The sequence below is a fragment of the Diceros bicornis genome, chromosome 29 (assembly GCF_020826845.1).
Source record: "Diceros bicornis minor isolate mBicDic1 chromosome 29, mDicBic1.mat.cur, whole genome shotgun sequence".
Lineage (NCBI taxonomy): Eukaryota > Metazoa > Chordata > Mammalia > Perissodactyla > Rhinocerotidae > Diceros > Diceros bicornis.
The window spans coordinates 38,117,012-38,143,547 of record NC_080768.1 but is presented as its reverse complement, the minus strand read 5'-3'; the positions used below and the strand labels follow the sequence as shown (position 1 = coordinate 38,143,547).

The 26,536-nt window shown below is 48.4% G+C and overlaps 1 protein-coding gene across 2 annotated transcripts in view; it reads left to right on the top strand.

Moving 5' to 3' along the window:
* The first annotated feature begins 391 nt into the window (after window positions 1-391).
* ZMAT4 (zinc finger matrin-type 4) overlaps window positions 392-26,536 on the top strand; it is a 326,969-nt gene continuing 300,824 nt past the window's right edge. For both annotated transcript variants that reach the window (XM_058525273.1, XM_058525274.1), the window contains exon 1: window positions 392-482. The gene's annotated coding sequence lies outside the window, so the exon portion shown is untranslated. The remainder of the gene's footprint in view (window positions 483-26,536) is intronic.

The following is a 26,536-nucleotide window of genomic DNA, read 5'->3' as shown; positions in this document are numbered from 1 at the left end:
TCTCTCTCTCTCTCTCTCTCTCTCTCTCTCTCTCTCTCTCTCTCCCCCCCCCATCCCTTCTCGCACTCTCGCTCTCCCTCACCCCCCACTTTTTCTACTCTCCCCTCCTCCCTCCACTAGACTCCCAGTCCTGCCCACACACCGGGCCAGAGGAGAGCCTTACAGGTTGTCAATGAAACATGGAATTATTTCCTTTGATGGCTTAGATAATAGTAGGAGCCAAAGCGATGAGTGAGGTCGGCTGAAACCAATGCAGTCCTGCCCGGAACTGGAGAGCCAATCGCAAGAGCAGAGGGCGGGGCGTCGGCGCCAGCAGATAATTGCTAAGTGCATTGCTAGCACAGTCGGTCCGAGCTGCTGAAAGGTCTGGTCGCAGAGAGAGGAACGCGTAATCCTCAGCGTGCTCCATCCCGACAGCATCATTCCACGGCTCGGCAGAGCAGCGAGCCTCCGGGCACCAGCCCCTCTGCTCCGCGGAAAAGGTACTCCTGCCTGCGTCCCGGGGGATCCTGCTCCTGCCGTTCCATTCTCAGTGGCTTGCAGTTGAGCGTATGTAGAAGGATTGCAGGAAGAAGAGAAAAGTTTAGGGAAGGAAATGTGACAAAGGTGGGAAATCACCGTCTTCTGTTGGGAGGAAAGCGAGCTGACAATTTGGAAAACTTCTGCGCTGTCTGGAACTGGGTTTGTTTACTACTCGCTCAATTAGCTGCTCTCAAGTCTGTGGAAATAGGTCTAGTCTTGGGCTAGGGTGCCTGCAGGGTTGGGGTGTAGGTTCAGGTTTGTTGAGTGAAGGGAGTTGGACCCCTGGTTGTGCTGTTTCCTGGCGGACCGGTCACTGGGAGGCTGATTCTGAGAAGCCTGACTGGTTGGTGAGGTTTTCCGCCATAGGGTCTGCCCCGTTCACATTACCTTGACCTGCCTTCCCCCAACTATTGTGACCTTTAGCTTGAGTCCTTCCTCAAACTTCTGTCTCCTTCCTCCCTCCTACCCCTTGCCCGCTCTGTCTCAGTTCATTTTATCTGGTGGAAGGAGAAATTTCCTGGGGCGTGAGCCACTGCCCTGCTTGACCTGATGGGCTTCTGCGTGTCACACAACTTGATGAGAAACCAGCAAAACAGTTCTCAGAGGAAAAGAACTCACTTAATTGATTAGCTCCCGAAAACTCTGGAAGACTTTCCAGGCTTGGTGTGTCCTGAAATAAAGGGGACGGAGCTACATTGTATCCTGTGTGAAGGTTACCCCTCACTAGAGAAGGGCTGTCCCGGGTGCTGAGAAAGCCAGCAGCTCTGGGAGGTGGGGGCTGGTGGGAGGGGCAGACTCAGGGCTGGCTCTCTTTAGGTGCTGGGTAAGTCTGTCGCCAGGAGGTTGCTGGAGCCAGTGTCCACGCTGTTTACGATGTCTGCTCTTCAAGTAGAAAAGCTCGCCATCGCAGGCAGCTGGTTCTGCCTGTAGCACCCTTGGGTATTCTCAATTGTGGGACCTTGAGGGCCTCACTTGCTCTGAGACCCAGGTTTGGACCTGGGGAAAACTCCTTTCCAGGAGCTTCTGAGCTTCTGCCCGTGGGAGGGATGGGCTTCCTAGGAAGGTCCCCATGGGGGAGAAGGATCTGTGCTTGATCTTGAACTTCCTTCCTGCTCTCATGCAGGCAGCTCCTATTGGAGAGCCCCACACTTGAGGGCACTTCCCCAGGCATGTCCTCTGACCTGCTGGATGCTCTGAAGCTGCTGGTCTACGGCTGATCTTACAAGTCCCTAAGGCTTTGGGGAATTCAGGTGAATGTCCTCACTCTGATATCTGTCCTAAACCTGAAGCTGGGGAGTTCGAGTCCCAGTCCCGGCAAGAAGTGACTGTTCTGGGAGAGACCCTCTAGTAGCACCTAGTTCCTATGACACCTTTCCTGCTGAGGTACGGGTGACAGCCTCCGTTCTCTTGCTCCACAAATCACTTTCGCTTTTGAATTCTTATTTTCTTTAACCGCCACAGCAGGTTCTCCTCCACCTCCTTTAGGCAGCTATTTTGGGTGGGAGCTGTTATTGTCGAAGCTCTACTCACAATGGTTAAAAAACAGCTGCCTGATTTTTTTTTTGGTCAGGATACAGTCAGCTTTCTCTTCTGTACATGTTGTCTGACAGTAAAGAAAACAAACTTGCAGCCCCACAAATTATAATGCCTTTGTGTTCAGGAGCCTGGAGTGGACACTGAACTGTGATTGGCTGCTGGGCATTATTTGGCCCCAAACCTCCTCCTCTGAGGTCTGTCTAGGGCATGTGACCCCCAGAGAGCCCAGGAGAGGAGACACCCAGCAGGTGGGGGATTTGGAACGAGGGCACCGTGGTTTTCGTGAAGGCAATAATAAAACGAGAAAATGCTTTTGAGTTTGAGGGGTGTCTAGAAGCGGGAACAGCTAGTGAAATTGGGGGTCCCTTCAATGGATGCTGAGCTGCTGGATTTCTATCGTGATAGAGGACATTAAAAGTAAGGCTTTTCAACCAGCTCCTGAATGGTGACTCATGCAGAGAGGGAAGGGCAGGGTGGGGGAGGGAGCGAGGGAGCGAGGGAGCGCTGGAAAGTACAAGTGGAACACACCGGAGCACTTGCTTCTCCTCCCCCTCCTCCTCGCTCCTCTTCCTTGTAGTTCCCCATTTGGAACAGAGATCATTAAAATAACGACTTTAGACTAAAAAAAGCATAATAGCAGCTGAAGAATAGTTGACGAAATGCAAAACATCATCATTTCGACTTCACCGTGGATGGGGCATTGCACCCAGGATCCAGCACCCCGCCCGCCTGATGTGATCCAGTTTGGATAACTGAATTGCTGGTGTTAGGCTGATTGGTTCCTTGTGAAGCCTGACGCCTGTTTGTGTTTAGAAGGACTGATTGGTTGTCAGGGAATCAAATTTATTTGTCATTGCTTCAAATGGAGTAGCTTTAGCCAGGACCCTGGATAAGCACCATCCATGGATCTAACATTTTCTCCTCTCCCCAGTTGGCCAACTAGGATCTCTCTCATTCAACTGCTGTGCTGAGGGGGTTGCCTCTTTTTGCTTTCACAAGCCCGGGTGGTTTTCCTGGCAAGTGGAAGTCCCCTCCTTACTTATCTGTACTCCTTCCTGTTGTCCCTTCTCCTCATAAACACATCAGTAAATAATCTCTTTGCCAATCTGCGTTGATTTTGTCATTGTGCAGATTTTGCTGTTAAAGAAAACTGTCCCCAGAAATAGGATTGAAAACATATTAAAATTTTTATCAGAGAAGAGCCTTTTAGTCTTCTATTTTAAAATTTAATTCTGTGGTTTTGGGGAAATCAAATAAGCACATTTATTGTGTTAGGTGTTTTTGTAAATGCTGTTGAAATGTCTTCTTTTTCTTTGATGGATGTGTGAACTCCTGCGTTATCCTGGGTGTGTGTGTGTGTGTGTGTGTGTGTGTGTCTGGAGGTTTGAAATAGTCTGGAGCAGCCCCTGAAAGGAGAAGAGGTTGGAGCACGATGCTTCTGTTTATTCAAGATAGGGTGAAGGCTGTTTTGAAATCTGAGCTCTGAAATGCATTCAGCACGCTCTTTCGCCTCTTCCTTCTTCATTTAAGAAAATTCATAGCTGAAGTTATTAGTAAATGGTTCACCTGATTCACTTTTCCTTACAATCACATGTCCCCTGCCCCACCACTAGGGAGATATTGCACATTGAAGCAGGGCCCTGAACTGTCTTACTGAATCTGATGTATGCCTCTCTTTCTTTCTTCCCTTCTGGTTCTTTCTTCCTGTCACTTAAGGGCACTCTAGAAGTTGAGATTTAATTGTGGACACCCTGCCGTCCTCACTTCTGAAACGGTCAACCAGGGCCGTCAGCGATTCTGGGATGCGCAGGGAGCCGGCCCTGTGGGAGCAGTGAGGTCATCCTCACACCAGGTTCAGTGTTCTGCAGACTGCCCGAGAGCACCTGGGGTGGTGCGGCTGTGCTGCGTGAGGCGGGTGGGGCAGAGGTGTCTGAGCACCGGCCTCTTACGTGCTCGGGGTTCCCACCAGGCACAGGCCCCACCACTCCACTGTCCTGAGGCCCACGAGCAGGACTGACCTTGGAAACGTTAGCAAGCAGTGAAATTTGTCATTCTCCCAGTTTGTTCTTTGTTCTCTTCTCACCCCTGAATCTCTCTATCAAGAATTGCAAAGGGTCGAATCCACTTATTCATACTAAGGTGTGAACAGTTAACAGTGTTGCCACTTACAGAGGTATTTGAGTTCTTCATGGAAACCAAAGCTGTTCACACTGGAGTTTCAGGTATCTGCTAGTGGGATGGGGAAGATAGAGTTTGGATAGGCAGTGTCTGGGCAGTTGGGCTCTTTGCTTTTCAGTTAAGGCTGGTCCTGCTCTTACCCACATCAAGGACATGCTGCAGCCACTCAGGGCATCGTGCTGGCAATATTTGGGGTCTAGCACCAGAGCTTGGTCCCTCAGATTTGACCTTGGGCACTGCACTTACTTGCCCTTTCTGACTTTCAGTTCCCTTGTCTATAAAGCCAGGTGCTTGGACTGTGTTCTCGTTGATCCCTTCCTGCTCTGAAATTCTCTCTGGATTTTGCTATAGAGTCCAGGATCCAGCTGGGGCGATACAGCTCAGAAGGAAGTGGAGCTTGCAGAGCATCCTCCAGGGTGGGCACGGTGCTCAGTGAGGCTTTCAGGGCTAGAATCCATGATGGCAGGTCGGGAGGAGTGGTGGATGTTACACCAGAAGCAAAACAGGCTGAGGGGTGATGTAATAACTGATTTTGGTTTAGGAGGGGATGTTATATGGAGGATTGCGACCAGCTGTTCCCCATCTCCAATAAGGATTGAACGAGAGAAAATAGACAGAAATTGCAGCAGATGGACTTAGATTAGGTATGGGGAAGAATTTTCTGTCAGCAAGAGTTGTTAAGAAGGGAAGGTTGTGGAGCCTCCGTGATGATCTTTAGGAAATGGTAAGCAGGAGATTCAGCTGGAGGAGGAGGCAGAGGGCTGTGATGTGGCGAAAGGCAGGGGCTGCCTAGTCTTGGGATCCTGGCCCTTTCCTGATGAGTGTCCTGTTTTATTCCTCTGAAACCTCACCTTTGCTCTGGGGCTATCGCAGTGGCTGAGAATCCAAGTTCCTGGGGTAAGTGGGAAAGGAGCACAGCCAACCTGTGCTGCCCTCTGGGGCGTGGCCCTCCGGGGCACTGCCCTGACTGGCAGGTCCTGTCTACTGCTCGAGGATCTCTCATCACGTCTAATCGTTCATTTCCAGAAGTGGCAAATGAGGCCCAGAGAGGCAACAGGCCTTGATGTCGTCACACGGTGACCTGATGGCAGAGCAGGGATCAGAATCCAGGTCCTCTGTCTCCTAAGTCAGTGTTATTTGCTTTGTAGCTCATTTTTTTTCTTGTTTCCAAATTGAATAGACCATTTGCTTTTTCTGCGCTCCTAATTTCTCTCTAACCAAACGGCGGAGGCAGGACACCTACAGTTAAGCAGTGTTTATTGAGTGCCCGTTATTAACACTGTGTACTCAACTCCAGCTCCTCTGTTTATACGGCAAACCCTCCAGTCCCCAGTCAGCGGTTGGGACGGGGCCACTGCACGGTGAGGGATGGCAGACTGCATACCAGAAACGGATGCGGAAACGGGGAGATGGGGTCTAGCGAGGAGGACCAGGAAGAGATATGAAAAAATAAAAGATTATTTAGTCTGAATCTTACAAAGGTCAGAGACATTAGCTATCTAGCTCAAAATCCTCGTTGGAGAAATGAAATCAGAGGTCCAGAGAAGCACAGGCTCTGGATAAGACCCTTCAGCAGTCATCTTCACAAAACAAAACAGAATTCTGAATTTCATTCAGATTCTTGTTTCTACAAGAAGCTTCTATAGTGAAGGGGCTGAAATTCTGCATTCCTTCCAGCCAGACTGGATTCATTTCTGGGCAGACACGTCTCCTGGGCGTGCTGGGAGCCCCATGGGAGGGGCGTCAGTGGGGCCCTGGGAAGGTGCACACTGCAGCACAGGGGGTAGGCCAGCTCAGGGCCCAGAGGCTGGCTCACGGTGGGGCCGGGAGGAGCGGGTGCTGCCATCCAGCCGGCGGCCTCGGGATGAAATTGAGCCCCACACTCAAGAACGAGGTAGAGGCTGTGGAGGGCTTTGCCTTGTGGTGGTTTGAGCCATGTAGGAAGCAAGATGAGTTGATGCGATGAGCACCACAAAATAAATTCATAATTAGTGAGCGCATGTTTGTAGTCACTGAGAAAAAGGAAGAAAACACGGTTTGTGCTGGGCCAGCTAGCGGTCAGCAGCAAGTGCCTGGTGGTGAGGGCATGACTCTTCCAGGCCCGCAGCCTGCTGGCGTGTCTCTGTGCCAGCAAAGGCGTCCTGAGCCATTGTGCCCAGCACTGAGGCAGGCACTAGGGGCCTACTGGAAACGAGATAGGTGTGGTCCTTCTCCTGCAGAACTTGTGTGGAAAGACCATCAGCCCCAGAGGCAGCCAAGTGGATGTCTGTCCATAGAACGGCCGAGCCAAAGAGGAGAGGACACAGTTGGCGCCGGGGGCTGGGCTACCCAGGATGTGAGACAGGCTTGCAGGATGGAGAGAGCTTGGGAAGATAAAGAAGAGAGAGGAGGGGTGGGATAGCATGAGAAAGGATGGGAAACCCATGGATTTTGGAGCCTGTCCATAGAAGATGAAGCAGCCCATGATCCACAGAGAGAACTTCCAGAAATACGTCAGATGGGCAGGCCAACCCAGGGTGGGCCCAGTCCCAACCCTGCTCCTGCTGGTTGTGTCCTTTCCATTCACAATGACATTCAGCTGACTTCATGCTTCTGCCCTCCATTCTGGTGCCATGGACTGCACTAGAATACAATAAGGTGTAGTAAGCATGATAGTATTATGTTCTGGAGGCAGGGTACACCTGGTTACCCTTACTCTGCATGGTCAGAGGAGGCCTCCTGGAGACAGGAACATCTGAGAGGGACTTGAGAAACAAATAGGATCCCACCAGGTGGATGGGGGAGGGGTGGGAAGGAAGACAGCCACCTGTGCAAGACTCAGAAGCAGGAACCAGCACAGGGTGTCAGGGCACTGTGAGTACTACTTGGGTGTTGCTGCATCTGGGCACACGAGGTGTGTTTTGGCGGTGGTGGTAAAAGAGGGGTTGCGCGTGCTCCCAAGTAGGGAGGGACCAGCTAGCCAAACTGAAGACTAGAATGGTTTTAAGCAGGAAAAGACAGAGTCATATTTGCAGTTGGGAAAAGTGAGCCATGAAATGGAGCTTGGGGGTGAGGTTTGGGAGGGGCAAGTCTGGAGTAGAGAGGCTGGTTCTGAAGTAATTTGGGGCCGTCCAGGTGAGAAATGAGAAGGGCCTGAAGGAAGATGGCAGCAGTGGAAGAAGAGGAGGGGACAGCATCAAAGGGCGATCCTTCGACTTCATAAGTTACACTAGATAAGGCAAAAATGAAGAGGAATTATTCACCTCTAGGAGGAGACGCTGACAAGTGATGAGGTAAGGTCACACTGTTAGATGAAAGAGAGAGCAGTGCCCCCCACTGAAGACAGGATGAGAGCAAATCGGTTTAAGGGGCAGGACAGGAAAAGGATATGAGTTAGACGTTAGCATTAATGCCTTAATGGAGGGGATTGTTAAACAGGAGGACAGGTCGTCAAAGGCAGTTGTGGACTAATTCTTTTTCTGTAGAGTATTGAAAAATCAGTTTGTCCCCTGATGGAAAAGTGGGCAAAGGACGTGAATAAATAGTTCATACACAGACAGAAGAAGCACAAGTGTCTAGAAAAATATGCCAAGTGTCTAACCTCACTAATCATTAAAATATGAAATTAAAAACAAGATATCATTATCCAACTACCAGATGAACAAAAATGAAAATGGTAATATCTGGTGTTGTTAAGAGTGCTGGGAAATGGACATTTTCAGACTTAGCTGGTGGGAAGATAATTTGCAAATAGGGGAGACATATCTCAAAAATATGATACCCTTTGAACCAGTAAGCAATTCCTCTTCTAGGAATTTATCCTAAGGAAATAATCAGAGCTGTGCAAAATAGTTCTAATCAAGGATATTCCTTTCAGCATTATTCATTATAACAGAACATTGTAGGGGAGGATGAATTAAATCTAATATGGCTCATCCATAAAATGGAAATGAAGAAAGCTATTCAAATTACATTGAATAATATATGAGAATATGGAAAAATGCTAATAGTATATACTAAGTAAATAAAAGTTTAAAAGTAAATAGAGTATAAATGCAGTTTTGTAAAAAGAAAAAGAGAGATGTATACAGTCATGAAAGGTAGAATGGAATACAGTATATCAAAGTGATAATAGTGCTTATTTTCAGGTTTTAGGAAACACATGATTTTTTTGTTAAACTTTTCTATATTTCCCAGATTTCCTACAGTAAATATGTTACAAATCAGAAAAACATGCTCTTTAAATCAGTTGCTCAAACCAACAATGTTCAAGCAGTGGCTATCCACGTAGCGATGTGGGAGGCACGATGTTGCTCACTAAAAAGAGAGACACAGCTGAGTGTCCTCAGTCCACTTGGTGGATCAGATGAATGCACACGGGCACTGCAGCACGTGCTCCCTGCAGCCGTCAGGGCCGTGTCTGCTTCAGAGGTTGAAGGTGCAGGGAATGGTGCCCATGGGCTGTGGCATCCTTGTCACTTCCTCCCCACCTCATTCTCCCCCTCCACAGGCATCCCCAGGCCCTGTCACCTACAGTGGTCAGGGATATCTTAGCTTTTCAGGCGGTATGTTACATGCATCACATACATCTGCTGATTTCACAAGTGGAGAAGTTGAAGCTCCAAGAGTCTATGACTTGGCCAGGGTCACCAAGCTAATGAGTGGCAGAACTAGGTAACAAGGAACTTGGATGTCAGCTGGCACCCTTTCCAGAGTGAGCTGTCTTGTAGGGCTCTGTGTGCTATTGAGGATGCTGGCAGATTTCCACCAGGAAGTTGTGGAGCCACTTTCCCCTCCTTCCCAGAAGCCATGCCTTTTGCTTAATTCGCTTATTAATTCAGACCGAATGAATGCACTGACAGCTATCATATTTAGAGGAGGGACTTTGGGTGCTGAAGGCTCTCCAGAGGCGACCTCTCCCTTCTGCCTCCTGACTGTCTCATTTGTTGCTGCCTTTCCGGAATGTGTTTGCTTCCCGCTGTGGTTTCCTTCGTTGCATAAACCCCAGGCAGCCAGAGTCCTGGTCTCGGTGGAAGTCACAGCTGACTGGCTCCATGAAGTGTGCCTGGGCCATGTGGGGGCTCTGGGGTGCCTTCCCTCAGCTGGGCAGGTGGCGGCTCTGATGGGCATGTCCTTGGGGCTTTCATAGGCTTAATTGGGAAAAGTGGCTAGGCCTGCGGGAAGGTAGGGCAGGATGAGGAGCTGTGTGAGCTGAGCCACGTGGCTGGTTTGCCGCTTTATTTATTTTAATAATAATGCATGTTTGTATGGTGTTTGGTATTCATAAGCCTCAGAGGTAGGTGGGGAAGGTGTCATTATCCCCATTTTGCAGAGGAGGAAATTGATACTTGGAAAGGCAAAGCCACTTGCCTTGGTTTGTACGGAAGGTAGGCAGAAGAGCCGGCATGGAACGAGCCAGATTTTCCGCCTGCAAATACCGCCCCTCCTTATAATCAATAGGGGCTTCTTGCTGGCTTACATGTCCTCGGCGAAGGAGGGTGGGAGCACCCTGTGTTAACCCGGCAGATCCTTGAGGTGTGAACAGTAGCACACGAGCTGACTTCTGGTACAAGTGTGTATTCACCTGAGTCCTAATGTGAGGCCGAGTGTAGGTGTGGAGTAAAGTGGATGTCAGTGAGGGGCGAGTGGTCTCAGAAGCTCATGGAGGTGGAGGGTCCTGAGCCCTGAGCACTGAAGGGTGAGGGCGATTTGCACAGAGGGAGGGACATCCTTGGTATGAGTGGCGTTCTGGAGCCAAGAGCCAGCACAGGATGTAGGGGTGCTGAGGGGCCGCTAGGCTGGGTCGGGGTGATGGGGAGAGGTGCCCTGGGTGTCCTGTCCTTCCAGGCTTTCCTCCGTTCTCAGAAATCCCTTCTGTTTAATAAGCTGGGTACAATGTGGCTGTGAGAGGAGTGAGGAGAGGGAGAGATCGGGCAGGAGGTTCTCGTATATGGATTCTCTCCCTCACACCGCCTCTCTTGGTTCTGTTCCTGCTGAAAATGAAATTGCCCTGTAGGGTTCCAGGAACGGAGAAAGAGAATTGGATGGGGTTCCTATTCTGCCAGCCCTCTCTGCCTGCCTGGAGCTTAGGGTTTTCAGAATGTGGGAAGAGGAAGGAAAAGTTATGAGACGAAAGGAAAAAGAAAAACTACAGGAGCAGAGTGGGGAGTAGTGGAGATCTCAAGAGGGATATTTGGAAACGAGAGAGCACCTTACAGCACGTCGAGCAATCCCGAGCATAGCCTCCTTAAACTGTAGACTTTTACGTGTGAAAAGACACAAACAAGAACGGAAAAAGAGTCTGAGCTTACCCTATGTTTTCAAATTTTTCGACATTTGGTCATCTCCCTCATTCTACAGAGAGGGAACTGAGGCAAGGAGGGGTTAAGACGCCCCAGGGTCACACTGCTGGTGAGTGGCAGATTCCAAGCCTGGTGTGCAGTCTGCTGTGCCACCCACTCCAGCTCACCCCTTCGAGGTCCCAGCCGGGTGACTGTGGGGGCTCTGCAGAGGAGAGGGAATGAGGCTCCAGAGCATCCCCTTCTCCGTTTCTCCGTTCTGCCCCTTCCTGATTTCCAGGATGCTCTGCAGAGAGATGCGGGCAGCAGCTGGTGGGCAGTGCCCGACTGGCTGGCGGTCCCGTAGTCACTGGGGACTGGTTTGCTTGTCCATTCCCTGGGACAGGTCAGTGAGGGAGGGAGACTGCTGGCTCCAGGGCTGTGAGAGCTTTGAGCTGTGGCTCTGCTCTTTGATTTCTCCATGACGGACATGACATGCTTCTCTTCCCCATCCTTCAGTTTCCTTGATAGGGATGTGAGCTTCTGAAGTTTTTGTGTTCATTTATTCATTGTTCAAAATACTGAGACTCAACAGTGACAGTTGTAGGCCTTTAGAACACAGGAGTGCATGAAAATGACCCAGTCCCCATCCTCTCAGAGCTGATCTTCCAGTGGGGGGAGACAGGTGGCAAACAAATGTGTAAAGATGTGGGAGGGCGATACGTGAAATGGGGAGGAATGAAGCAGAGCAAGGAGTCGGGGCATGAGTGGGGAGGGAGCACCCAGGCAGGCCTCAGTAATGAAGTCACGCTGGAGCAGAGGCGGAGGGCAGTGGAGGCTGGTCTCTGTGGGTGTTTGGCGTTGGAGCAGTCTGCCCAGGAGAGGCCTAGAGCTGGAGACACTCGAGATGTCAGGTGTAGCACTGCGGCCAGGGTGAGCTCCTCAAGCCACTGGCAAGTTTTCGGCAAAGGAGCAGCATAGTCTATGATTTACAGGGGTTACCTGGCTGCCGTGTGCGTGGAGAGCACACTATAGAAGGGCCAAGTGGAGGCAGGAGGCCAGCTAGGAGGCCCTGATCCTGGCGAGAGAGGGGGGTGGCTTAGATTAGGGTGGTAGCAGTGGAGGGATGTGGAGTGGTCAGATTCTGGATATATTTTGAAAGTGGAACCAACGGGATTTGCTTATGGATCGAACCTGGGGGTTAAGAGAAAAAGAGGGTTCAAGGATGACTCCGAAAGCTTTTGGCATGAGATGGAAAAGTTTGTGGAAGGAGCAAATTGAGGGAAAACAGGAAATGAGGAATTTGATTTGGGAGACGTCTAAATGAAATGTCCACTAGTCAGTGGGTTATGGGGCTGGAGTTCAGAGAAGAGGTCTGTGCTAGAGACAAATCTTGGGAGTTGTCAGTGTGTTGATAATATTTAAAGCACAGGACCAGATGAGATCATCTAGAGAGTGAATGTACATGGAGAGGAGGTATAGAGACACAGTTCTGGGAACTCCAATATTTATAGATCCAGGATAAGATTTGGCAAACTTTTTCTTAAAGAGCCAGATACTAAATATTTTAGACTTTGTGGGTCGTACAGTCTTTGCTGTGGTGACTCAACTTTGCTGTTGTAGCACAAAAGCAGCCCTAGACAACACATAAATGAATGAGTGTGGCTGTGTTCAATAAAACGTTATTTATAAAAACAGGCAGCTGGCCTGTGGGCCACGTTTTCTGACTCTGGATCTAGGACATGAAGATGAACCAGCAAAGGAGACCAAGAAGGAGCAGCCCGTGAGATAAGAGGCGAACCAAGAGAGAATGTTGCCTCAGAACCTAAGTGAAGTAGTTTTCAAAAAGGAGGGCGTGATCAGCTGGGTCAAATACTGCTGCTGTGTGAAGTAAGATGAGGACTGGATTGAACGCAGCAACATGGCGGTCCATGACAAGAGCACTTTTGATGGAGTGGGAGGCGTGAGCCTCATTGGAGTGGGTTGGAAGAGAGGCGTTGGAGATAGATCATGTAAACAACTTTATGGAGGAGTGTGATTGTAAAGGGGTGCAAAGAAATGAAATGTTGACTGTAGAGGCAGGTGGGTCAAAGCAAGTATTTATCCCTTAAAATGGGAAAAATAACAGGATGTTTGTGTGCTGACAAATGGTCCAATCGAGAGAGCACAGAAGTGAGGTAGGAAGAGGCAGAGAGAACTGCTGGAGCGCTGGCCTGGAGGGAGGGAGGGGACTGGGATCCAGTGAATGGGGCAGGCATGGCCCTCGCCGTGGGGTCGAGGGCCAAAGGGGGAAGGGCAGCCGGTGGTCAGAAGGCGGTTGGTTGGGGGGGTGTGGTGGGATGGGTGGGGATCCGGTGGGGACTCTCTCCTGTTGCTTCAAGTTCTCAATGGCTAGGAAGTAAGATCAGGAGCTGTGAGAGGGGAAAGAAGTCCCTTGGCCAGAGGGCTATGGAGATAGATGCCCCCTGAGCACAGAGGGAGAGGGACAGGAGAGAATGCGAGAGAGGTTCTAAGTCTCTAAATCAAAATTAAAGGTTTCTGCCGATGCTGTCACTTGAGCTTTTCACTGTAAGAGGTGCCCTGTAAATTCTGAAGAGTTATGACTGAATTAATAAGGCCAAGATGAGGGTGTGGATTGAAAGTCCTCAAAAAATTGTCTCAGATCCATATGGGCCTGGAGCTGCCTGCCCAGGTGGCTCGTGTTTGTATTTTTTTTTAATTGGGATACAATTGACATATAACATTATATTAGTTTAAGATGTACAACTTAATGATTCCATATATGTATAAATCGTGAAATGATCACCACGCTGTCCAGTTACCCGTCTCCATGCATAGTTACAAATATTTTTTGTGTACAGTTGTGTTTTAAAGAAGTGGAATTGCTTGCCTGGAGTTACTAGCAGTCCCTCAGAAATCAGACGGTTGGGTGAGGCACCGGGAGGCCTCTGGCCCGGGGGGGGTCTGGGTGTTTTGGGGAGGGGCTCCTCACACTTTTCCCTCTCCTCCTAAAGCTTTCTTTTTTGAGGCTGCTTACCTGTTTTCTTACATCTTCCTATGAGGCAGGAAGGGAGGAGGTGGGAAGGAGAGAAAGATTGCTGTCTCTAATTTTTACCTCCACCCATTGTTCTGGGGAGAGAAGGGCCCCACTCAAGGTCACGTGCTCTGGACGTGGGGTGGAGCTCGTAAGGTGGGGCTGAGCCCTTCCTGTGTCTTCCTCTCAGACGTCCCGGGAGGAAAGGAGGAGAGGGGGGAAATGACCTCCCGAGAGGGGTTCTCCAGTCCCTGCAGCATGGGGAGAGGGAAATGCTGCTGTGAACTATGAAGAACTAGAACACCTCCTTAGTTCTAGTTGGACATCGACAGGGAAGCAAGAAGGAAAACAGACCACGGAACATGTGGGATTGTGGAGAGGAAGATGACTTGGGGTTTTGCAAAAGAGAACAGTCTAAGATCACAAACCCAGCAGAAAAGTAGGTCGGACGAGTGCTCCTGACACTGTGCTGGGGGCACTGAGGGTGGTGGCTGCAGCTGCAGGGAGGTGGGGGTTTGCTCACAGAACCTCAGAGAGCCAGCAAGAGACCCCTTTACTCAATGCACTGTCTACACTGCCCAGGAAGGGCTGTGGCCTCCTACAGATCTGGAGGGGTACAGGACACCTGAGTGGCCCTGGGCCCATCAGCTTTTCTGAGAGGGATGGGCCCTGGGCCCATCAGCTTTTCTGAGAGGGATGGGCCCTGGGCCCATCAGCTTTTCTTCTTGGATGGCAAAGGGTCCAACTGCTGTGCTCACTTAGGGAACGAGGTCGTTCGTGGGAGTGATAAAGGCAATAAGGAGTTCGTGGTTCAGGGCTGATCAAGGAAGAGGGCTGGCCCATGTTTTCCCCAAATCTTATTTCTGGTGCTCTTTTTGAGATAAAATAGAGAATATGGAAGCACAGAGGTACAGGGACCCAGAGCGCATCAAACCCAAGGTGTCTCCAGAGACCTGGCTCATATTATTGGTGCGGCTGCTGCAACCTCAGTTTCCCCAGCTCTAAAATACCTAATGATACCCACCTCATAGGTTTGCTGTAGGGATTATTAGGTGGCTTGTTAGCTGTAAAGTATTCAGCATAGTGCCTGTAATACAGCAAGTGCTCAAGGGTCTGTGGGAAATAATGCAAGGTGATGCTGGTGGCGGTGGGAGGTGGTTTCTCTCTAAGGATGGGCCAGGTTAGTGGGCTGGGCAAGGAGGAGCCAGGTCATGGATTCCATGCCATTCTGCTGCAGCCATCCCAGAGTGGTTAGTAAAAAGGTGGGAATACCTGTTTCTGGGTTTCAGAACCCAAGCGCTTCCTCCCAAAAACTGGTGGTCAAGGTACCAGAGAGGAACAACGTAGCATTGCCAAATAATGTAGTGCCTTCAGAAAATAAATCCTGGGGAGAAGACTCTGAAGGCTGCAAGAACCATAATATTGAGAGAGATTTAAAGGGAACCAAAAATCCCTGCAATGCTTACAACAGCAGGAACATAGATTTCTCGTACTAATCAAGTGATTTGTGGGAAAACCCTATCCATCTCCCTAACCTGAGCTGAATCAAGCAGATGATCGCCGCGAGTTGCGGAGTGAGCTCTGAGGCAGGCGCGAGGCTGGTTTATGATCCTGCAGAACTTTTCTGCAGCATGAATTCCCGGGCAAGCGGGTGACTTCGAGGGAAAGTAACTCCCCCTTCCTCGGCCTCGCTTTCAGCTGTCAGTGCAGGGCTTTTTGTTGGGTGGAAGAGTGTTCTCTGACCTGCCCATGGCACAGCTTCTGGGGCTCTCATCCTTTGAGAGGATTCTGCCTGTGGAGTGGGGGTGGGCACACATTTCCTCGCCTTCTGAGGAGTGTCTGGGATGGACAGGTGCTGGCCTGGCTGTGCACTTATATGTGCCATTGTCATGGAAGCTGTCTGGTCAGGAGGTATTCCTATCTCTGTATGGAAAGAACATAATCGACTTCTCGCTCTGGCTCCTGCAAGGAAAGGAATGGATGATCCAATAGAATGGGCCCTTGCGGGAGCTGTGTTTTCAAGCTGATCTATGCTGTCGGGCCCCATACAGGTGATCCTAAGTATCAACTTTGACTGTGAACAGATATTTCCCAATCCAGGTTTAGTTAAATTCCAGGGCATTCTGAGTAATCTCAAGAGGGCTTCAGTGAAGCCAGTTTAAACTCTTTTTAACACAGAGGGGAGACACGGTATCACATTTAATGTGTGGGGAGATGAGTGGTTGTTTGGGTTGGGCTGAGGCAAGAGGCATTTAGGGGGGTGATGTGTGAATCTTGGTACAAGTATGGAGTGTCAAACACCCAAAATGCTGAGGGCTGTTTTTCTACACAGAAAAATTAATTTACTACATATAGTTCAAAGGAAGAGAAATACAATGGCTAAAAACACGTGGAAAAATGTTCGACTCCATGAATAATCAGCATATAGAATAGTCAGGTGGATGAGGCCTTGGAATCAGGCTTTGATTCTGGCTTTGAAAGTTGTTGTTCAACCTTGCACAAGTCACCTGATCGGGCCTCAGTTTCTCCCTCTGTACAGTGAGGAGGAGAGGGCCTCCCTTGCAGGGATGCTGTATGGTGCTGAGATAGGAATTCAAATCAAGCACTCAGCACCAATAACAATTCCAGTAATAACAATAATAAAAACGCTAATTAAAATGGAAATGAGATACCATTTTCCAGCTATAAAATTATTGAAGGTTAAAAATTACGTTGCTCAGTGTCACAGATATATGGTAGAATGATATAGTGTCCCATTAATAGAATTGTAATTGGTGCCACCTTTTTGGAAAGCGTGGTTTTTGAGGATTTCTACACATTTTGATCCACTTTTTAGGATTGTATCCTAGGGAAATAATCAGATATGTAGGGAAATATGTGTGTACAAAATTGTTCATTGTGGTGTTATTTATCTTTCTGAAAAACTGGAGTCAACTTTCCCCAACAGCAAGGAACTAGTTAAGTAAATTATGGTACGTCCATACAATGGAGTAGTAGTAGATAGCTATGTAAAAATATTTGGAGAATGTTAATGACATGAGACAATGCCCATGAAGCTGTATGTGAAATATCTTCTAAACTGGCTAATGAAAAAAATATATATGTGCATAAACATGAATAAAATACACAAAAATGCTAATAGAGATTCTCCCTGATGGTGAGATTACGGATGATTTTTGTTTACCCTCTTTATATTTTTTCTGCAGTTTCCAAATATTTCAAGTGAGTCTTTATTAACTTTTATAATAAAAATTATAGGAAGAACATGAGAGCCAGTAGCCTCTGAGTGGCTCAGACTTCAGCCCTGTTTAGGAAGTATTTCTCTGTGGGTCAGGCCTGGCATGGATTCCCTGGAAGCTTCTCAGAAGGCTTTGTATAGATCCTCCTCTTACCCCTTCCTGTCCAATATGGGACAAATATTTTGGGGATAGAAACAAACATTTCGGAACAAAGAGGCAGAAGTGGGTGTGTTGTGAAGACAGCTCCCTGCGCAGTGGATAGCCTGTCCCTGTTTGCTCTCTGCCCTGAAATCCATTAGCTTCTCGGAAGCTGCAGATATGGTAATGAATGACTCACGTGTTGGTCACTACCAAAGCCACAGCCAGACCAGAACCTGCCGACCTCTCTCCTCGTGGTTGTCCCTGCGGCCAGGAAGAGGTTTCTTGAAAGAACAAAGCAGCCTTGCCTGTGCTCGTAGAACATGGGGGCTGGAGATGCAGGGACAATGAAGGAAATCACTCAGCAGAGGCGATGGGTCCAGGGGCGGGGGCCCCTCACAGGACACATCTGTCCCCAAGCCCGGGCCGCCTTCCAGAGGTGTCTCACCTAGCACCCCATGCATGTTGAGGAATGTGGCACAAGAACAAAATGTTTGCAAATTCTATAATATGTTAAGTGTACAGATGGAGCTCCCCATTTAACAGAAAGAACTCCTTTATTCAACAAATGCCTTTGGAGGACGTGTCACATGCCAAGGCTTGGGCTGGGTGCCGGGTATTCCTGGTGAAAAAAGCAGAGGCCTCTGCCTTTGCGAAGCTTACCCTTTTTTGTACATTGGACAACTTAGTTCTGATATATATGTTTTCAAAATCTGAATTATTTTTTTATATTGGTTTTGCTTAAAGTAGGATGCAGTTGCTTTAGGTCTGTGAAATATTGTAGAAATAGTGATTTTTTCTTTTAGTGCAGATGTCCCAAGTGTTATATAAGTTTAAATATTTTTCTTTACTTCATCCTTATGCCATCTCTGCGAGATGGCGCAGGGAGGGGGTGTGCCTGCCTTCTAGTAAGGAGCTGGGGGACGGTTTTGGCTGTAACTCGGGCCCTGCTGAAAATGGTCCAGGGCAGCTGCCACTCATGATTGACTGTGGATGGCCACTGGCCACTTGGAGGAGATGCTGTTTGTGCTCTGCCCTCCGGAAACCATTCATTTATTCACTTCAGAACTGTTTTAAATTTGAAAATACAGTTGCAATTGTGTTATTCTTTCATTACACTGGGTGCCAGAATCAGGTTCCCTAAGATCCTCTGAGGGGCAGGATTATGTTTAGCAAATGTAAATTGTAATTTTTGTCAAGACGCAGGCTTCCATTGCGTAATATGTTGTGACTTGGGTTCTTCCTCCTTGCTTTGGAATGTGCCCAGATGTTTTGCTTCTTTTAAAGATCTGACATGACCGTGACTGACTCTATAAATAGTACCACACATCAGCTATAATGCTGGCATGGTGCTGATTTTTTTTTTCCCTGCCACCCACTGAAAGTCTTGAGAGAAAATTCTCTCTCTCTCTCCACACACACACACACACACGCACACACACACACACACACACATTTATGGTTATATTTAGACATAAGTAAAAATCTTGAATGTATTGTAACACGTGTGTGATTTTTTTTTCTTTTGTTTTTTAGGAATTAGGTAAAAGGGAGTTAAAGAGCTTTCAACAACAACAGAAAACAAAATGACTTTCTCAAGTATCTACTGTGTCCGGGCACAGTGTTGAATTAAATTAGTTCCTGTCATCAAAGCTCACAGTCTAGCAAGAGGGCAGCCTTATTAGTGACTAATTGTACCAGGCTTCCTGGGCATAAAATGTGAAAGGATGCCTTTTGTAAATTCCTGAGGATTTTTAACAGTTGTAGAGAGAAATCTCTAACAATTATATTAGTTTTCCAGGACAGTGGTAATGAAGTATTACAGGCTGAGTGGCTTAAACAGAAATGTATCATCTCACATTCTGGAGGCTGGAAGTCCTTGATCAAGGTGTGGGCAGGGTTGCTTCCTCCGAGGGCTGTGAAGGAGGCTCTGTTCCAGGCCCCTCTCCTTGGCTTGTAGATGGCCGTCCTTCTCCCTGTGTCTCTCCATATTGCCTTCCCTCTGTGTGTCTCTGTCACTGTGTCCAAATTTCCCCTTTTCATAGGGACATCAGTCTTACTGGATTAGAGACCACTTTAATGACCTTGTTTTAACTTGATGACCTCTGTAAGGACCCTATCTCCAAATAAGGTCATGTTCTGAGGTGCTGGGGGCTAGGACTTCATGTGAAGTTTTTTGGGGGTGCACAATTCAACCCATAACAACAATCTTCCAGGTAATACTTCTACCTCTGGGAATAACTTTTCTTAAACCTTCCCAGATTGCCAGATTGGTAATATTTCTCTCCCTCTCCTCTCAGTCAGGAATGTGTTTCCACAACTCACATTACGTTCAAATTTAATTCTACTAACCCAATCCCCCTTACTGGAGCCAAACCCATTTCCTCTTCTATGGAGTGAATGGAGAACAGCCAGTGGCCACACTTGATCTAGTGATTTAGTTGCCATCTTCAAGGACATGACGCATCCGTCTTCTCTTTCCCCGTCACGTCTTGGCCTCCCTCCCCAGACTACAGAACTCTTCCAATGCAGCTTGACCCGTAGGCTCCTACAAGGAAAGTCATGGGGAAGGTCATGCCCTCCCAAGATGGGTACACAGTGGGGCAGGTCAGTGGCCTCTCCCATATTCCCCTGAGGCCTGACGAGCCCCAGGTACTGTGGGCAGAACTCTTGCTGCCTGCGGGAGCAGGAGGGTTGGGAGGAGCTCGTGTCCATTCAGCTCCCAGCATGGCTGGACCCGGGGCCAAGCCCTGACTCTGCCACTTCTCACACCCGCCTCGACATCCTGTGAAGACACCACGGACCACACACATTAGCCTGTTTTCCCATTGTTCTTCCTAACTTGGAAATCCCATGGGTAATAACTAGCATTTTCATTGCCAATGAGGGGCTGAAAACACCAATATGCTGTGTTGACATCCAGTTCTTTTCAGACACACGCCCATTCATTTCTTTTGATTTAATGGGCTGTGAGCCCCAGTGTGCTGTATTGTGTTGAATACTTTTCAGACACGTGCTCATTAGCTGTTGCTTTTTAACCTTACTCCCTTATCTGAAACAACAAGTTTCCATGCTCCTTAGTCTCCTTCCTCAGTGTATCACATTCTTAAACCCACAGTCATCACACTTGAGGGGGTGGTGTCAGGCAGAGAAAAGACTTGGGTTCAGTAATAGTATAGATGTCTGGACAGAGGTTTTGTGTGTACTGTGGGTGGTGACATGGGCATGGAGCCAAGGGGTCAGTTATATTTTTTCAGGAGGAACCTCGAGTCCCTCTAGGGAGAGCTAGAAACCTGAAGGACAGGAACAGAGCCTCACGTGCCAAAGAAGTAAGAAATTAGCTTTGTCCCTGGCCGTTCTGATACCTTCCTCAGATGCTGCAGGGGTGACATTGGCTGGGTCCGGAGACAGGTGCAAACAAATTCAGTGCATGGAGCATTAGCAGATACATGTTCTTTCTCTTGGTGCTTTCATCTGCCCTGCTCCTGACATTCTGAGTAGCACAGATGGAAAATCCAGTGGGGAAAGAGGGAGAGGGGGAGGCATTTTTCTTCTATTGAATTATGAATACGGACACCACCACCTTCTCTGGTTTTGCTTGCTAAGATAAGCCAAGTCTGAAGCCACATCTGCTGCAGTCCAGTCAGCTCAGGCCAAGAGTTATAATTAGGGGAGGCCTTGGGCCACTGATCAGATAAAAGCACTAAAAAAGTTCCAGCAGCCAAAACCCATTTATGTGCAGAAGTGTAACCATTAATACATTGTGTTTAAATTAGGTATGCTTAGCCTCCCTGGGAAGGGCTCAGAAGAGCAAATACCAAATGTAAAGCAGATTTTTAAGTTTTCACCTGGGGGTGGGGGTGAAGGGAAAGCATGGGAAAGATAAATCGCTAGCTTAGGGGAGCATTCTTCTCTGGGGGTGTCAGCCATGGCTGTGAGCCCCCATTTGTAAGATTCAGTGGGTGGATCATTCCAACTGCAAAGTAGGAAACTGCTAAGGTGGATGCTGACATTCACTCCCACTTTGGGGGTCTTCCCAGTATACATTATACCCATTCATTTACAAACAAAGGAGCCAGGCCTGTGGCCTAGTGGTTACGTTCACATGCCTCATTTTGGTGGCCCAGGGTTTGTGGGTTCAGATCCCAGGTGCTCTATACACCGCTCATTGAGCCATGCTGTGGCAGTGTCCCACATACAAAATAGAGGAAGATCAGCATGGATGTTAGCTCGGGGACAATCTTCCTCACAAAAAACAAACAAACAGACAAACAAACACTTTAACTAGTGCCTTGCACTTCCATCAACTTCAGGTGAGCCCGGAATGTAACCCTCACTCTCTCAGAGGTTCTGTTCTTCAAGAGAATGACAAGTGGTGAAAGTCTCAGCAGGTGGACACGATGGGTTCATCTTTACAGATGCTGCACTGGGTCAGGCTGGTTCTGCCTCTGAAAGAGCATCTGAACACAGACATTTAATGCAACCCCTCCTGCGTGCTCAGAACTGTGCCGAGGCCACAAAGAGGCCCAAGGCATTGGCTCTGCTCGTAAGTTGCATATAATGTAGATGAGGCGACAGACACACATCAGATGATCAGAGAAGGAAGGGTTCAGTGGGGTACGGGAGGGGGAGTGAACATGCAGAAGAGGGAGGTCATTGGTGGTGGTCAGAGGAGGCTGCAGTGCAGGTGAGAGGCGGGGTTGGGCTGGGGCTTAGTTAGTCTTGAGGAAGTAAAAGAGGGGAGGAGCAAGGGCCCCAGGCTGAGAAGGTGGCCTGAGCAAAGACCCTGAACAGGCATGACCGTGACAGGTGTGGGGATGGAAGGGGGAATGGTCTGAGGTCTCTTGGCCATCAGGCTGTGAAGGGTGATGATACATTGCAAAATAGTCCCAGTGTGTTTCCATAAAGCAGAAGTGGCTAAAGGGAAATGATGCCTCCAACTCATCACAGACTCCTTAGAACTTCCATCAACAGAGTCCTTTCCCTGCCCGTCAAGGCTGTGGCTCCAATCGACTCTTTCAGCCCAGTTCTCGACCACTTCCCTGGCCACTGTCTGCCCTGTGCCTAACTGAACCACCCCTCTCCTCTCTACAGGCTCCCCATTGGCCTAAGACGCACTCTTCCCCTCCACCTGAATGCCTTCCCTCAACTCTACACGTTGAAATCCTACCCATCCTTCAAAGTTCAGTTCAAATGTCATGTCTTCTGTGGAATCTTCCCCCATCTTCTCTCCTCTCCTGTCCCTGGCTCTAGGGGATGGTCATAGTCACTTCTATGTACTTCTCTTAATTGTTCTTACTACTTACTAGGAAAACATTGATTGAGTACTTACTATGTATTAGGCACTATTCTCTGTACCTTGGATAAATCAATACATCAATACATCAAAGACTTCTGCTGTTGTTGACTTTATATTCTAGCTAGGGAAAACAGATATGAATAATAGAAATAACACATAATTAAATTATATAAAATGTTAGAAGGTGATAACTGTTACGGAAAAAAGAACAAGGAGAGCAAGATAAGGGGAGATTGGGAATGGTGAGGTGGGGGAGTAGCATTGGGGTGCAATATTACATAGGATGGTCTTTTAATAGGCCTCCTGAAGAGAGTTACATCTGTGCAAAGACTTGTGCAAAGGTCCTGAGGTGGAAGTGTACCAGGTGTTCAAGGAAGAAGGAGGCGGGTATTATTGTAGTAGAGTGAGAAAGGGAGAGAGAAGTGGGAGCGGAGTCAGAGAAGTAATGGGGGGACATCACATATGCCCTTGTAGGCCATTTTAAGGACTGAAGGAGATGAGGAGGATTTTGAGCAGAAGAGTGGTAAGATACGATTTACTTTTTAAGGAATGACTCTGGATGCTGTGTTTAGAGTAGACGGAAGGTGGGGAGGGGTGGAAGCAGGAGACCAGCTGAGAGGCTGCTGCAGGGGTTCAGGTGGCCTGGGCCAGGGTGGAGGCGTGAGGAAGTGGGCAGACCGTGTATGTATTTTGAATTTTATTTTTAATGAATAGATTGTGATATACGGGAGAAGGCAAGGAATCAAGAAGGACTGCAAGGAGTTTGGCGAGAGCAATTGGAAGGCTGCAGTTGCCCACACCAGAGATGGGAAAGGCTGTGAGGGGGGCAGCTGACAAGTGAGATTCTGAACTGGTCCCCACTGGACTGGAAGCTACTCAGGAGTAGGTGCACCATGTGATTCATCTCGGCTGTCTCCTTAGGGACTTGGGAATTATAATTGATGGATGTATCATATTTCAGGAGCTGTTACGATTGCCAAGAATTCCTGCTTTGGGAGGACATCAATTAATTTCACAATGATTTTTTAGGTCAGATCTCTACGTTTGGCTGCTTCCCCACTGGCATGTTTGCTTCTTTGACACCATGCAGAGGTTCAGTGACAGGTCTCCAGTGGAGAAGGGGTAGTTTGATGAGGATTTGATTTTAGGCTGGTTAATCTCATGAGCTGCCAGGACACTTGATAGAGGCACAGAATATTTTGTTGGACCTAATATTTTCTCTCCCAGTCATTATCACACCAAATGAAGATGATTAATTGGCGTTAATTGGTATGCCAACAAAGTGTGAGTACTGTTAAAAATTAAATGTTCTTTTTGGATTCTGGAGACTAGAGTAGGGGTGGGGAGGAGAGGGAGGGCACGTTTGATTTTCCCTATGACCTTGAACTTCAGAGACTTCTGGTTAGAATCCCACTTTGTTGGTAGAAAGATTGGGTTGAAAGCATACACAGGCTAATGCAGGGGGCTACTTAGTTAAAATGTTCCCAGTGGGGTGATAAAAATGATAAAACCAGTGATAAAAATGTGTTGGTATTGGCCCTGCTTTTGTCTATGTCATTGCAAGAGAAGACTCTTCACTCCACATCTACTCAGTGCCAGCCCCCCTGCCAGGCACAGGGGGAAAATAAGGACGCCTGGCACACTGCCCTGTCTTTAACCCTCAGTCTGTTAGAAGAGGCAGATATGTACAGCGATAGGTGTAGAGGCAGAGGTAGAGGTCAGTTACCCAGCTGGATCTGGAGGGGCTTTCTAGAGGAGACGGTGGTTGAGTTGTGTGCAGAGGGATGTGCAGTGGTTCTCACAGATAACATGGGAAGGCCATTCCAGGCAGATGGGAGCAGTGTGATGGGAGCTGAACCCAAAGAGGCAGGGCCCAGTCATGAGGAGCCTTACAAGGAGCTTGGACTTGATCCAATAAGCAATAGATAGATATTAAAGGTTTCTAAGCAGAAGAATGATGTAAATTAATGACTGGGTCCCTAGAGTGGCATGAAGAGGAATTGGGGAGGCGGGATTCTGAAGTGAGAAAGACAAAGTAGTACTTGCTTTTACAGTAGTCCAGGCAAGAGGCGAGAATGACCTGGATTGCGTCATTGATGGTGGAGACCAACTGGGAGGCATTGGTACGTTTCTGCCTCTAGGTTACTTTTGATTTTTAAAACTACTCCATGATGATAATGATTACATTTACCAGGAGCTAGGCATTTTCCTCACTTAATCTTTCCTGAGGTAGGTACTATTATGAACTCATCCTGTATGTGAGGGAAACTGAGGCACAGCTTTGAATAAGCTTCCCAAGGTCTCACATAAGCAGGGATTTCACAGTCTCGGCCGTTAACCACACCACTGTGACTGCCTCCAGGATAGGTAAGACTATCCCAGCCCACTGAGGAAGAGAGAGGGGTCTTTCAGGAGTGAGGCAGATGGAAGAGTCTAGGATGGCTCTTAGCTTTGGGATTCTCAGATCTGGGAAATACAAAAATGCTGCCAGCAGGTCCACGTTCCATGGAAGTAGTGTCTGGGGTGGCAGTTAAAGAGAAGAAAAGGCATGTGGATATGTGTTCCTGTGGGGAAAGAACCTGTGATGTGAGACAATGCAGTTCAGTTCCCATGCTGTCACCAACTGTCTTCACTGTTCCCTAACCGGAAAGTGGGAGCAGTGGGTTTGTGTAGGTGTTCAACGCCTTTGGGTAAGCCCAGCTGACCCCATTCGTGTTAACCGCCTTGCTGCTCTCGCAGTGTCTGAGGGGGAAGCACTAAGGTTGTCCAGGTGTAATGCCATCACCTCAAACAACAAAAGGTGAAAACAGTGGGGTGGACTGGTGGTCTCTAAAAGATCACGTTTCCTACTCCCTGTGAACGTTTCCTATTCCCAGTGAAGTGAAACTAGTTTAAGGCCTTCTGGGGCCACTTTGTTGGGGTCACCTTGTTTCACTGCTGTCTGTGTATCTGGATCTTTCAAAGGCAGAGGGTTCTCTGTGTGGGCCTTCTTTTGTTGCCAGATGCTAGACAACCTGGCTTTCTCATCAGAGACGGGAGACTGAGGGAACAACCTCTTGAGGAGAAAGCATTTTGTCTAGTAAGGCCACAGGGACTTCCCTGTCAAATGAGGGAGTGGGTTCCTCAAGGATCTGTGGGCCATTTGGGGGTCTGTTTCTCCCCAAAGCAAAGGCTAGGGTCTAGCGGTTGACAGTCATCTGCTCCGTCAAGGAATCCCTGTGCTGAGGTGAGCCATCAGGAAGGCTGCTGTTGATCTGGAAACATCTACACAGCGACAGGGAAAGGTCGTAGCAACAGCTTTCGGTGACTCATTTGCATCCTGGATAATTTTCTAAAATAGCTTTATTTCTGAGAGCTATTAAATACTGATAAGTGGGCATTTTTGTAGACGGAAAAACAAATAAGGAGCGACATTAACATTATCTTTTCTGCACACATGTGCTGGTGCATCCAGGGAAGGCCGATTTAGGGCTTGGGTTGCAAGTCAGGTAATATGGGGGTTCTCAGATTGGCCAAAGACAACACATCCCTCCAAGCCGCAGCTGCCGCCTCTCTCCCCCTGAAGGAGTCTTCACCTCAATCTCTTTGTCACCTTGCATGGAGGGTTTTTTTTAACCTCTCAGGGCTTCAGAGACTGAGGCTTATTGGTACTGACAGCCCCTGATTATTTAAAATCCTGGAGGCCACGATTTCTGCTGTGCTGGTCCACAGAGAGTTCAGCCGGCTGGCCCCTGCTGATTGCTCTGCTGGTTTGTGCTCTGTTTAGGGCCTTGTGGAATACCAACCCCCCCTCAAATTCTAAAATAGCTAATAAAAACTAAAAACAAGCAAAATCCCCTTCACCCTTACCCTCTGCTGCCAACTGGCAGCACCCTCTGCTCAAATTCAAATCTAGTTCTTTGACAGTAGTCTTGCAATTTTAAGCAGCAGAAATGTTGCTACAGTTTACTCTGGGCGTTACCCAAGGGGGCAGAGGTGAGAGGCTGCTGGAGGGAGTGCTACTCTGTCACCCTGCCTGTGAGCCACTCTGCTGCTCTTTGCACCCCCACCAGCCCTCTAAGACAGGGGGCTTTGGAAGCATGCTGGAGGCATTTACCAGGTTGTTCACGCTCCTTGTCCAGGGTGGGAAGGCCGGGGGGCCGCTTGCTGGGAGAGTGGGGGGAATCACTGTTACCTAGCAACAGCCTCATCCTGCGACAGGACTTGTGTCTGAAGGAAGGACATTTCCACTGGCACCTGGAGAGCCTCCCTGCACCTCTTCCCAAGCTAGGGAGTCCTTGGGGTGCTCTGTGGGTGCCCCTTCAGAGTTCCTCACTGTGGGGTGCCTTTCCTG